This window comes from Boleophthalmus pectinirostris, unplaced genomic scaffold, assembly GCF_026225935.1.
Source record: "Boleophthalmus pectinirostris isolate CB_2022bp ecotype Guang Dong unplaced genomic scaffold, ASM2622593v1 HiC_scaffold_16, whole genome shotgun sequence".
NCBI classification, from domain to species: domain Eukaryota; kingdom Metazoa; phylum Chordata; class Actinopteri; order Gobiiformes; family Gobiidae; genus Boleophthalmus; species Boleophthalmus pectinirostris.
Genome location: NW_026571095.1, coordinates 22,093,371 through 22,107,964, shown reverse-complemented (window position 1 = coordinate 22,107,964; position 14,594 = coordinate 22,093,371).

Genomic DNA, 14,594 nt, shown 5'->3' with positions numbered 1-14,594 from the left:
CTAAATTACAAAAAACACAATTAATGAACTTCTGAACGATGGACCATACCCATTTTTCCAATTTGCAGTTAAAGTGTTGCAAAATATTAATATTAAATTACATTAGGGCTATACTTTCTCTGCAGATACACACTATAGTGTATGAAGTAACTGTTTGAAATAATTACCAAAAGTACCAATAATTTTTTGCCACAACCACGCAGCCATTGGTATTTTGCAGTGATATTATGCAGCGCACACAATTCTCTTTCCTCTTGATAAAATTCACCAAACATTCTTTTTGTTCCAGCTTTAAATCCTTAATCTTGGGAATCTTTGCCAACACAGAATGTATGGCTTCGTCTACATCCATCTCAACCACTTTGTTTACTGTTGTGCTGTACCACAAAAGGGACCCAGACAGGAGCTTGAGTTTGACGTCATGGCTTCACAGCTCTTCGCTGATTGGCTGGTGCATGGTCTACAATTTCCGGGGTTTTTGTAAACCTTCTAGTGTATTTCAATTATCACCTAGTCATTGGAGAGAAATGAAATTGAGCAGAGGCACTAGGTATAAAACCAAGCTCAGATCGCAAGCAAGTCTAGCTTTAGTCACAGAGTCTCTGACAGAGCAGTCCCTACAGCTAGCATCACACCTCCAGGGAACAGCGTCATAAGCTGCAAAGTATCAACAGTCATCACCACCCAAAGGCGATGCAATATCTGTATGACGATTTAAAACCCCAGATGATTCCACAAAACTTCACTCTCTCATCTCCACCACACGCACACACACAACACAGTCTGCTCCCACTCTGCCACAAAACGCTCTTTATTATTCATGTTTATCATCACACCGCTGCTTCTGTTTGCCACCAGTTTCATGGATGGACTGGCAGCAATTTCAATCTGCCACATGAATCCGTATATCGTCAACACTCAAGCAGATCCCAAGGTTTAACACACGCCATCACATTCCAATACACACGCATACGTATGACATGGAGCTACACTGGATAACTGACGCCACCCACTCACCGTACATATCAGATTCTGGGGGAACGCTGTTGGGAGCCTCTTAGATGGAGCGGGCGCACACAGAGAAGACAAATGAGACAAACAGAGAGAAATCTTGAGAGATGCATAATAATTACCTCACTATCACCTCCTTGCTTATTAAAAAGCCATTGACGCGCAAATCTCTGCTCCGAGTGTGCACACATTATGAAGGTAGAAGCGCATAGGCAGATGGCTAACAATGTGCACTATTCAGAACATGGCACAAAGAGGCTGGAGATCTAAGTTTCATTATAAGGTATTGGTAAGAGCTTGTGTGCGTACAGTGTATGTAAGCATGTATTAACATTACTGAGAAAGAATATGAGTATTAGTGCGGTACATGGGTCAGGGCCAGATGTTTGAATAGAAGAGAAAGATGGATGGAAAATGATGAAAGGGTTTATAAGGACCTTAAAAGGTTCATATGATGCTATTTTCTGATCTATGTTACAATTTACTTATCAAAAACATTATAACAGGTCAGGGTTAAGAGTTCTGTTTGGTTTCGTTCACACGTTTGAGTTCTTCTATTAAACAGAAAACACTCCATTCCACCTTGTGATGTCATGCGTTATACAGGAAGTGCTCTTTGCTGCGTTTTAAACTCCATACAGCTTCACTTGAATCATTTGGATCATTTCTGCCTTGGAATTGCCAATCTCTAAACTAAAGGTAAAAGGAGCTGTTAACTTGGTGTGATGTGAATGAAATAAAACACAACTCTGGGTATGTTTTTGATGAGGTAACAACATTCTGACATGACTTAAAGCTCACAGGAATTGCAAGGATTTTGGGTAATTTGAGACCTTCAAGGATGTACTATACTTTTACTAAGTCTGCAGTGTTCCACAGTATGGCATTTAACGTATGGAGACAACACAGGAACACAGTAAGAATGCATGTTATTCAAGATATTTCCGGCAGTAAAATCAGCAATAACATACAGTACATATGTTTTAAGTCTTGTTTAAAGACCCACTTTTACTCTCTGGGTTTTAACACCACATGAGTTGTGTGGTCTTCTGTATCTTTTATTTATTTATTGTAAAGGAAATTAAAATACTGTGTGATTATTTTATCTTTTAGAAACATATTTGGTCTTGTAACTAAAACTCAGTTGGTTGGGTAGTTAAAGTTAAAGAAAGACCCTTCAATGTAAATACTTCTTCAGACCTTCAGACCTCTTTCTCCCCTTTGAATATACCACACATTGTATTGTTTTAAACCCACATGAAAACAGGAGTCATCACCTTCTCACTTTGAAATGTATGTCCTCTGGTCATTTCTGCCTATAGAAACTTGGTGCTTGTATCATTCGGGGACTGATGTCTGGGGGACATGCTGCTGGTTGTTCTGTTAGACCTATTTCTTGCAAGAAATAAACTCTCAGCTTCAACATTCATCAGTGTCTACAAAAGGAGATGATGCACTATCTTTTATTGCATTAATTTGTCTGTGCAGCACTTTGCAAACTGTCATGTTTAAAAAATGTGCTATGTAAATAAAGTGGATTGGATTGGATATGTTTAATGCCATACTGTGGAACATTTCAGGTAAAGTAAGAAAACACACAAGAAAACCTATGCTATAAGTGAAATGTATTACATTCTATAAAATGGCTGTTACTGTATAATCTAAAACCACACAAATAAACATGCACAGTAGGCTACAGCTGCATGTGGGGTTACAGTACCTCATTAGACACTGTGTTCATCCTCGGATCAGAAGGTTGCCGAAGGTGGTTCACAACCCACTCGACATGAACGTCACTGGTGTACTGGTCAATCCCACAGGTTGGCGGTCTGATTCCAGCTCCCACAAATGAATACTGTCATTGTGTCCTTGGACAAGACACTTAAACCCACCTCGCCCCCAGTGTTTGCGTACACTAGTGCGTGAGTGTGGGTGTGGATGGGTGAGTGGTTCGTTGATGTAAAGCGCTTTGAGTGCCTTAAAGGTAGAGAAGTGCTATATACTGTACCATTTAGTATGTGGGGAAGCTGGCCTGACGTGGTCGAAACCAGAGGCAGACGACATCAAAAAAGTGTCTCTAACCAGACAAAATTTAATTTAAAACTTCTGGAGTTAACACAAAAGAAAGTATAAATAAACAGAAAATAAGCATCTCAAATCAAAAGCAACAACAATCTGCACAGAAGTCTCTTTCTAACTGCCAACACCTGTTTTGCTTTATACCCCATCCAGCAGGAAGAACCTCCCCCAGGTGAGTATCAGATCCAGGTCAATCTTCAAAACAAAGTGAGGATTTTTCCTGGGCCCAAGTCCCCGTTTAAAATAAAAATGTCTAACATAAACTAAACTATGTTGAAAACAAACTATAAAATCAAATACACAAAAAATAATGAAACAAACCTTAAACCGGTTCTCCCCTCCACATGATCCAGCCTGTGACCTCCTTCAAGGTTTTAAAAATGTGAAGCTGCAGGTATGTATGGTGATGAATGGATGCAACTGAAATGAATTAAATAAAGCATATTTTAATGAATATTCTAAGTGTATAGTTGGATATTGAGAATAACAAAATATGAAATTAAACTAATGTGAGTTTAAAATGGGACAAAGGCCCACTTTATCACATAGTAGGCATGAAAATCCTCCAAATCTCTCAGTACAATATTTTCACGATATACATCTCACTGTATGATATTTATTGCGATATTTTATAGATTCTAACTAAACTGTGAATATGCACCTTTTTCCTTTTAAAATTCCTTGACAAGACTTTGGTTCAGTCATAATCCAAAGACCGAAGCTTTAAAAGTGCTTAATCATAGTGCTTTGTGTAATTTGCACTGAAACAGAGCAAAGGATCATGGTCTGTGTAGTTTTTTTAACTGTTGCTGCACCATAACAAAGAATTTAAGCAAAGAAACTTGTAATTCGATATATTGTGATGGCCCACGATATTATTGAGAGACTTTTGATGATATGATATCACGATATTCAGTTACATCTACCATTTAGATAGTCCTGAAGGGTGAGTCAGATACAGAGGACAAATTTCCCAATGGGACAATTAAGTATAGTTTGATCTAATGCTAACAATATTACTTCAACTCTTTCTAGTAAAATATGAACTTGTGAAGTCACTGTTACTGTATTTTTATATTTATGACAGATCTGACAGGATAGAGAAAGTGCAAACATGGTCAAGCAGAACTAATACGACACGAGAAGCAATTTCCCTACAACAAAAACCACATGCACGCTTGTTTTCTAAATGCCACACTCTTATAACCGCACAGCTCTGCAGCCATGTTATCCTGGTCTCTATTAGCTCCAACTACACTACATGAGAGTATATTTTCCCCAATATGTCAACTCTGGGTGATATTTGGAGTTGTAGCGATTGGAGCAGCAACAGTTCAAAGACAATACAATGGGGAAAATGTGATTCAGGTTTCAGATTAACAATTCAAATAATGAATGTTTGAATGCTACAAACTCCTAAAAATGTCACCTAAACAAGAAACCAAACCTGATTAATATAACTTTAAAAAAATCTATTGTGATATGTTTAAAGGGCCAATATTACACTTTTTTCTGATCTATGTTATAATCTTGTTTCCTCATCAAGAACATACCTGGAGTTGTGTTTTGTTTCATTCATACATGTTTAACACACAAACCCTGCATATTTAGGCTGAGTCCAGGCTGAGGCTTCATGACATCACTAGGTAGAACAGAGCATTTTGATCTGTCATCTGTGCCCTGTGACTTGAGAAGACTTGAGAAGCACTTTTAAATCTGAATTCTTTCTATTCTGATCATAATGATTTACTCTAAGATCTTGTCACGATGTTTAAAAAGGGAAAATGTGCATTTCTACACATTTCTACAACTCTTGTATACTGTAAATACCCACATATAAATATACTTTGACTTTTAAAGTACAATTTATCTTAAAAATCATATAAATTGAAAAATCTAAGCTATATTTGGTGCTTTAATTTAAAGACTTGAAATGACTTGAAGCTCAAAGCAGATGACTTGGACTTGACTTGGACTTATGGGCCAGTGACTCGAGACTCGACTTCGACTTGACTGTATTTAACTTGGGTCTTGACTCGGACTTGAGGTCAAACACTTGAGACTTACTCGAGACTTGCAAAACGACGACTTGGTCCCACCTCGGGTTTTGCTTAATATAGGACCGTTAAGAAGCCATTTCATTTTTACTGCACCAACTTTCTGAGCTTGTCACTTTTCCATGGACCTTGTGATTAAAAGCATAAATTGAAGAGAAAGGTTTAACTCCTGAATGAGATGCAGAGCAGAGAAGGAGGAGGTGCAGACATATACTGTAGAGACATTTAAAAACCCTGACACTGATGAGAAGACATCTGCCCTCAGTGAGGAACGGGAGGTGACTAGCTCAAGATTAAAGATCTAATATTCTACATATGAGACTGTCTGACAACTAATATCATATTCTCTTTGAAATGTTTCTCATTTTGAAAACCTAGAATTCCAAAAGCTCCTTACTAGTCCAATGTTCACACTTGTACAGGTGAAGTGTGTTATAAACTGACTGTAGATCTGCATAGGGAATTCAGCTGGGGCGATGTTGTGTTGGCTGAATTTTTTAGCTTGTCTATCAATACATAGCAGCACACAGGTTGTGTTCATACATATTGATATTTTTAACATACACAGATACAGACATATGCAGTAGGGTTGTCAAGACTATAGGAAATCAGATACTAATCGATACTAAAAACTCTACTCAGGTATCGATACTGAAAAAGTCACATTCACAGGACAGAGGTGAACCTTTTCTGAATCGCTTTAGAATGATTTTGAGCTGAATCAGAACAAGTAAACATAGACTAATATACACCCATTGACCACTACAGAACATACCTGGTTGACTGATGGATTACACAGATACAAGTTCACATGGTAATATAAAATAAAGTACTATTATTTAATGTTGAAAACCACATTCTATTGTCTAAGTAAAGAGTGTGTATAAAATCCCTCAGTTGTCCAGGTAGAAGCCTTGGCAAAGAGTAATTCAATATGTCAACAGGACAAACCTTATATAGGTCAAAAATGTATGGCAGCTCATCCAAGCTGCTTCTTCAGTTCTGGTCAGACGCTGGTGGACACTACCTTATATCTGGGTGCAGGGAGGCGCTAACTACACTGAAACTACTCTGAAGCTAACTTACCTACATGTTTACAGTTTCTGTTTGTGAACTAGGTCTATTCCTGTGTATTTGAGTGAGGGGACATATTAGCATAATCATACAGATAATTATGCTACAGATGATCTGATGTAAGGAATTCTGACCAGAACTGAAGAAGCAGCTTAGATGAGCTGCGATGCATTTTTGACCTATTTAAATGTTTGTCCAGTTGACATATTGAATTTCTCTTTGCCTAAATAAAGAGTTTATAATCACCAGTGTTGTACAGGAATTCGTATTGAGTATCAAGTTTACTACTAAGTTTAAATTTTTTCTATCGTGACAATATTAATACGCGACGTGACAATGCAAATATCTCTTGTTGTTTTGCATTTCCATATGTCTGATAGCAGTTGGCAGCACCTGCTGTACATCGGATCATTTTATCTTCTCAACACTGATAACAATGAGCTAATGGATATGTGATGGACATTTATAGTATAAGCATCTGTTTCTTCCTATTCTACTCCAAAACATGCACAGTAGATTAATCTTCCATCTTGGTACTCCTAATTTAAGGAAATGGGCACTGGTTGAAGAGTGGGTTAAATGCAAAAAATAAATTCTAGTGCAGTAGACAAACAGTGATAAACAAGCAGGCAGTAGTTACTTAAAAGCACTGTACATGACCTTTACTGTCTTAAAATGCAAAAAAAAAAAAAAAGAACTAGTTTGTTTTAAATGGTTTGTAGGGGCCCAAAGTTGTTCTTTATGTACCTTACACATTCTGAGTATACTAATTAATTAATCCCAAGTTTCTACATGTTTTTTTTTCACAAGAATGGCCAGAGAAGAGTTTTTCCATCACTGTAATGGGAAAAAGTAGCATGCTAACTGCATACTTTCTGAGTCTTGGACAATAAAATGCTTTTTAACCAGACTTTGACCTCAAGAGCTGCTTACACAATATATCTGTACAGAGGCAGGACATGTTTTGCTCAAATACGTGAAATAAATGAGCCCTTTGAATCTCATATACAAATACTATAAAAAAGCTATTTGTACAGTTTTCGGTTTGATTATTATGATTGGAATTGTTTGTTGTAATTGGCTGACTTTACATCTTACACCAGATGCCCTCCTATTCCCATTAATCAATTAAGCTTGGGTCTTCACAGCCTTCTTGCCACCTTTGAACGTATTCTTTTACAAGGCTTTTTATTCGCTGAACCATTCGCGAAAGCATAAAAGGGTTATCTCATTTAAAATTCTGATATCCAATCATTTGCAGACACTAAAATAACAAACCCCGACATGTTGAACTCCGCTGAACGCTTGTACGCTCATCACAATTTAACCTGCGCCAAAAATCATCAAAGCAAAACAGATACCACCTTCAACAGCTATCATCAGCATTACCATCGCATGAAATGGAGATGGGGCTCCACTAACAATATTATTCTTCTAAATAAAATAGCCTGTCAGGGATATGGCTGTGAGTGAGGCCAGATCCTACGCTCCAATGCAAAGAGTGTCCTCGAAATAACCCTATAAATAATAAAATGAGCGTAGAAAATAGGTTTATTGTGGTGTCTATATAGAGCTAAACAGCAAAGCCATGTCTTAGCGTCTGAAGCTGCAAGTGTAGGCTAAAAGGGGAGCTGTTTGAGCTCATAATAGGGTGAAATGGTGAACTGGAGGCCGAATGTTTTTGAAAAGAGAAGTAGTTTAGCGGGGAGTATTAAGTATTGTTCAAGCATGCTAATAGTGATTGAAAGACTGCAGTTTTTTTTGTTTTTTTTTCTTTTGTTCTTCTTTTTTTATTATCTGATTGTAGAAAGGGTTGAATAAAGAGTTTGTGCATCATCAAGCACACCACAGTAATTAACAATTCAAAACAAAATATGTGTTTTGAATGGTTCTCAGATTGGCACAAAATTGGGCCCAGTTGAACAGGTCCTAGTATGAACTCAGAAAAAGGGTGAAGGGTTTTGCAAAAGACATTCAGCTCATTGTTTCATCTGAGCTGAATGCTACAGCTATGATGTCAGTGCTCTCAGGAAAGATACTGTTTTCAATGTAAATGTACACAGGAAACAGAAAACAGTACAGAGTTAAAAAAAAAAAAAAAAAAAAAACTGTGATAAACATTATTAACTTCTGAATAGTTAAATAAACATTCAGCATAGTTATTTCTGAAAGATCAGAATTAAATTTCTTCCAGTGTTGGTTAGAATATACAGAGTTAGCCCATAGGGTCAATTAAAAAGAGTTAATTTGACTTTAACTCAAGAGTAAACTGAACATTCTAGAAAGCAGGACCATATGTTCACTGAAGCCCTGTTGAAAAGTATTCTTTAAGTGTTAAACCTAGGGCTCGAACGATCTATCGTTTTGGACCGAAAATCTCAATCGCAAAAAAATTTTGGGAGCATCAAAGCTGTGTTTTTGGCAGTCCTCCTAAAGCCCAATTTTAAGGGCAAAATACAGTTCTGTGTCGACTCAACGGACACTGTCGCCATCGCCTTATTGCCATCGTTTTTGATTTATGGATCTGCATCGAGGTCTATGTGCCACCAAGCAATTCACCTCCACAACACTAGGATTTAAACCTGGCATTCGTAAAGTTTAACATGAACCATCTCCAGTGCAATAGAGGCACAGAATAGACTCACCATCATCAGCAGCACATCCTCTGTCACAGAGAGAACACTTATATTCCACTGAGTCATGTCCTTTAGTCCGACAGAAGCTGACTGCTTCTGCCAGCTGTTTTCTTTTTTTTCCCCAGCACTTATAGTTTATGCAAATTAGCCATGTGGTTTTAAGTTTCAGTTTTATAAAACATAAACAAATGTGCACAAAAGGTCCAGCATCAAATGATCAGTGCAGGACTCTGGTATGATTTAAGTTTCTGTGGTGTTTGCAAATGTTAATGTTCACTAAAACTTGATTCAAAAAAAAATTGTGGATGAAAGTGAAACCGCAATATCTGCCAGAAAAATCACAATTCTTTTTTTTTTTTATTGTTTGCCCTAGTTAAACCTGCACTTCAGTAGTATCAAAAAGAACACACACACACAAAAAAATACTAAATACTAGAATAATACATTGAAAAATAAAGTAGGTTCCTACTTCCATACTAAGATATGATGTTAACCAGCCATGTTTCAAAGCCAGACACCTCTTTTCCTTTTTCAGTTGTTAATTTATTTCCTCTGTCTTTTGGCATTATGTCTGACTGGGGCCCTCGGTATAAAATATGGCTCCACTTTTGAGCTCTGCATCAGGAGATGAGATGTTGTCATGATTCTTTCGCAGTGATGAGCTCAAACATGTCTGCTAGAGCGGCCCATTTCCCACACAGTGATCCAGTGAGAAGTGGACTGACACCAGGCTAAGTGCAGCTGATGTCAGGGAGATCAGATGTCTGAACAGAACCTGTATCATTTTACATCTATCGTCACAAGGTCCCAAAAAAAATGAAGCAACGGCAACAATGAAAGAGGAGGTATTGCACTAAATACTGACTTAATAAAGTACAGTGTAAGAGTCATGTGTGTCATTGTCCTGGTCCTAAATGACAGGTTACAATGGCATCACCCTTTTTAACTTGTGAGTATTTACTAATGTGATTTTCATAAGTTTCCGGGAACTTGGAGAAAGTTAAAGCAAGAAACAGACTTCTTGTTGAATGCCCCTTTAATACTGAAGGACAGCAAGGCCAGTGGTTAAACTTGGCAAACTGGCTGAACCTTTTTCTGTTTAGATAAATATTTTAGGAGTGTTTTTGTTGTTTAGGAGTGTTCATATTAATAAATAAATTGCCAGTTGGGTGCATGCAGTCATCTCAGGAGTAGGGTTTTACTGTTTTTTGGACATAAACAATAGAGGTTAGCATTCTTGCCTCAGAGCAAGATAGTTCTGGGTTTGGCCATTTTGAGTGGAGTTTGCTTGTTCTACCCTTGCCTCTGTGTGACCAGTTTCTTAAATTACATAAAAACGAAACTGGCACAAAGAAAAATAAACATATCTCATATTCCTTACAATAAAAGATGATTAGTGTGACAAGTTGCTGTTTTGTTTTTAAAGCTACAATATTATGCATCATTGACTTTTAACCATGTTATAATGTTGTTACCTTATCAAAAACAGACCAGGAGCTGTGTTTTGTTTCATTCACACATTTGAGTAACTCTTTAATATTAGTCTGTCTACATCTTGAAAGCTCAGAATGCTCTGTTCCACCTTGTGATGTCATGAAGCAGTAGTTTTCATATATATATATATATATATATATATATATATGTGTGTGTGTGTGTGTGTATATATATATATATATATATATATATATATATATATATATATATATATATTTTTTTTTTTTTTTTTTTTTTTCGTGTTGAAAAAAATTTGTGTCCACAGACGGGTCAGCTCAATAAATATTCACGTACACACGACAACAGAGCACTGAGTGAAAATGATGTAATACATATGCCACACCTGTATGTGGTGCTCTAAACAGGATACAGCCAGAGCCCCTGGACACACAACACTACAAAGAGCACATGCGCATGAAGTCACAAAGTCAAATAACGTTTTTGCCCACCCGAAACACCTGCCGCGTGTGGACAAAAAAAACCAAAACGAATAAAAACTTCACAGTTTCAACCAAAAAGACGTTGTCGTGTGGACACCACCTCAATCACGCACTGAGTGAGTGACAGGGGGACTCAACCAATCACAGTGATGCGTGAACTCTAAGGCAAAGAAAATAGAGTCAGATATAGTTGAAATAGTTTATAGTTATAGTCCACATGACACTATTTTGATAGTTTGATTGTCCTTATCAGAAACATTGGTGAAGTTGTGTTTTGTTTCATTCACACATGTTTAGCACAAACCCTGCATATTTGGGTTGACATTGAGTTCTTCTCTCAAACAAAAAAGACTCTGTTCCACCTTGTGATGTCATGTGGTACAGGAAGCTCCTCACAATGTTTCTAAACTTCATACACTTCACTAGAATAATTGAGATGATTTCACCCCTGGAATCTCTATTGAATTAAAGGTAAAAGGTTGCTGCGAACTTGAAAACTACCACTACATGACATCACAAGGTGGAACAGAGCATTTTGAACTTTGGAGATGTACACAGACTAATAATAAGGGATTACTCAAACATGTGCGAATGAAACAAATCACAACTTCAGGTATTTTTTAGATGAGGTAACAATATTATCGCATGACCTAAAGCTCACAAGAGTCAATTTTGTGTGATATAGGAAAATTCCCATACGTGAACATTTTTGGCACATCACCAACCCCTACATCATGATACCTGGGAGAGACAGCTGAGGAAAAGCATCCAGACTTTGTCTATCCCATCTCTGTTTTGGGTCAAAACTGCTCCCAAGCACTGATCCAGAAACTCTCTGAAGTTTGGAGATCTGACTTCAAGAACGTATTTCTGGAAGTTCAACATTATTTTCTTCTGTGTTGCTATTAACTTTTCAGAACTCCTGCTCAGCTTCAAGGTGAACTCTGAAGGCTCTGAGTTAGTGGTGAAAAAACGTGTCCTGCCAGTACAAACTGTTCCTTACTGTGTTGCTATTTTTGAGTTCCTGCTGCCCACGCACATATACGCACACACATACATAGCCACCCATCGCCAGTGCGCAACAATTCATCTTAAAACAAAGTGCATCTTACAGAATATTATAAACTAGAGCTTTCTGTCATGAAGAGGTGCGCCTGCAGTGATGTGGAAGGAAAACACAGTGTACAAAGATTTCAAAGATGGTTTTATGGCAGGCATCTTTCAAATGAACCACAAACGCTTAAAGGAGAGAAAAAAGAAGGAGGTGTATTTTGTTTGATGGACCACATGAAGATGTAATGTTTTTTTATATATGGTAGCAGAGGCTGGAGAGGATTACAGATGCTAGAAAACATACTTCAAAACTAAAGCTTATACACAAATCATTATTGTGGAGCAAACCTGCATGGCTGTGAAGAAAAAAAAAAAGATCAGTCTTTAAAAGTGGGGTGACAGCAGCTCAGTTGGTGATTTGAATCCCACTCGCGACATAAACATCATTGGTGGAGCTGTCTGTCTCACTGGCCCACAGGTTGGCAGTGCAATTTCAGCTCCCACAGATGAATGCTGTTGTTGTGTTCTTGGACAAGACACTTAATCTATCTCAGCAGACATGACCAACAAACATGTCATGACAAAATGAAATCTACAGACCTTTATTACATATCTTAACTTAGCCCTAATTCAACAGTGAACAGAGTGTACTATCTTAAAGGAAATCAGCAGGAAAGTCCCCCCGGCTGGTAGGTCCCACCGGCTGGAAAGTCCCCCTGAATTGTACCCTTTATGAAACTAAGTTAATTAATCTATATAAATATTAAAATAAATATATAAACATTTTGTGACCGTTGTAGCATTTAAAAGCACTGCCAGTATTGGTAATGTCTGTAATCTCCGCCTCATTACCAGGCACCAAAGAGGGGTGTGGGAAAAGTTATATATAAGTACAATAGAACAGCTCTGGAGCCCCACCACCAGTACACACCAGTGGAGGCACCAAGAATATAGAATTTTGGGAATAATGGGAAAAATGGGAATAATGAGAGGCAAATAAATGAGAAATGCAGAGGAAATTAAAAAGGAAACTGAAAAGGTTGACGTGTGTGCAGGGGCTTACAGAGGTGCGGTGTGTTCTGTCACGGCACATTCAAAATCTTGTATTCCTGGCACCTCTACTGGTGTGCACATCCTGGGGCTTCGGAACTGTTTTATTGTACCCATATATAACTTTTCCCCACACCCTTCTTTGCTGCCTGTAATGAGGCAAATGATACAAATGATTTTTTTTTCTTTTTTTTACAGTATATATATAGATTAACGATCATAAATGGTACAATTCAGGGGGACTTTCTAGCTTGGGGACCTTCCAGCCAGAGGGACTTTCCAGCTGATTTCCCACAATTCATACAAGACCTTGTTTTAATATTTGTGTGTCAATAAAGTTACCTTTTTGAGCTATTAATACTGGCACTGAGGCATTATAATATTAAACTCAAAACCCAGTTCGAAATTCTAGTATGATAACTCTATTATCAGCTATTTTATCCTGAGGTGAGTTACTGAACATCGAACAAAGGCTAATAGAAAATGACAGACAACCACATCACCATGGCAACATACATAAACATTATAGGGGAAAGCCATGGCATGCAATACAACATACAATTCAATACACAAGCATATGTATATTCCCATTATAAAAGCTTCTGGTTCTCCTGACATCACTAACATCAGCAGATTCGCCAAAACAAACCCACTCCGAACACATCACGACCCATCACAGCTTTCCTTCCACTCATTAGTCCCAAGTTTCTCTGTCACCACCCGTTTGAATTACACCAACTGAGCAGCGGGTCAGACTCTTATAAAAGTCTGCAAGAAATATGACCAAAACTGTTCAACTCCTCTTAACGACGTCGCTCACTTGTGGAGACTGCCATGTCCAACCGCAGACTCAATTAACCAGCGGACAGGAATTGTCACCCTTTACCTACAGTCAGCTCTAAAAACCTCTCCCAAGAAACCAATTATTGAGCTGGTCAGATTGTCTAATTCTCCGTGACACATCTGGAAGTGTAAAAAGAAAAAAAAAAATGGAGGAAGGGGTGAAGGGGGCGTATAGGGGCTAGTGTGACCTTAAGCTGTAATCCGCTGGGGGCCTGGTCTGAGACAATAGCTTTGTTAGTATGCAGCGCTCAACACCTCTCATTCATCACGTTGGTAAGGTCAGCCTCACTTTCACTCTGTCGATATGAAATACTATGGGGCTGTTATATGTGTGAGAATGGCATACCATGGCCAAAAAAATGCAAAATCTTTTATTTAACAAGACAGTGGTTGCCTTTATAAGTTTTTGCTATATTTAAAGGTACTCTACACATATTCCCCCATGTATTTGAGTATGTACTGTATCTGTACTGTCAGGCCAAAGTACAGATATATTTTAATGTGGTAACTAAAGGGCCTCTATTGCACTATTTTCTACTAGTATGTTATCATGTTGTCTCCTCGTCAAAAACATGCCTGGATTGGTTGTGTTTTGTTTCAGTCACACACAGGGGTGTAGTGAGCGTGGTACACAGGCGTACGCCCTCCATCCACTTCTCCCAACATGAGATATTTAAAAAAAACAAATATAAAATAGCTACAACTCAAATGTCAAACTGGAGCTATTGGCAATGGTGAAAACAACGTGCATAGGCTCATGATATCTGCAGTACTGTCCTATAGTGACCTGCCACATGAGGGACCAGGACTGAACCAGGACTGAACAAGGACTGAGTGTCGGTACAGGCCCAGAGGAG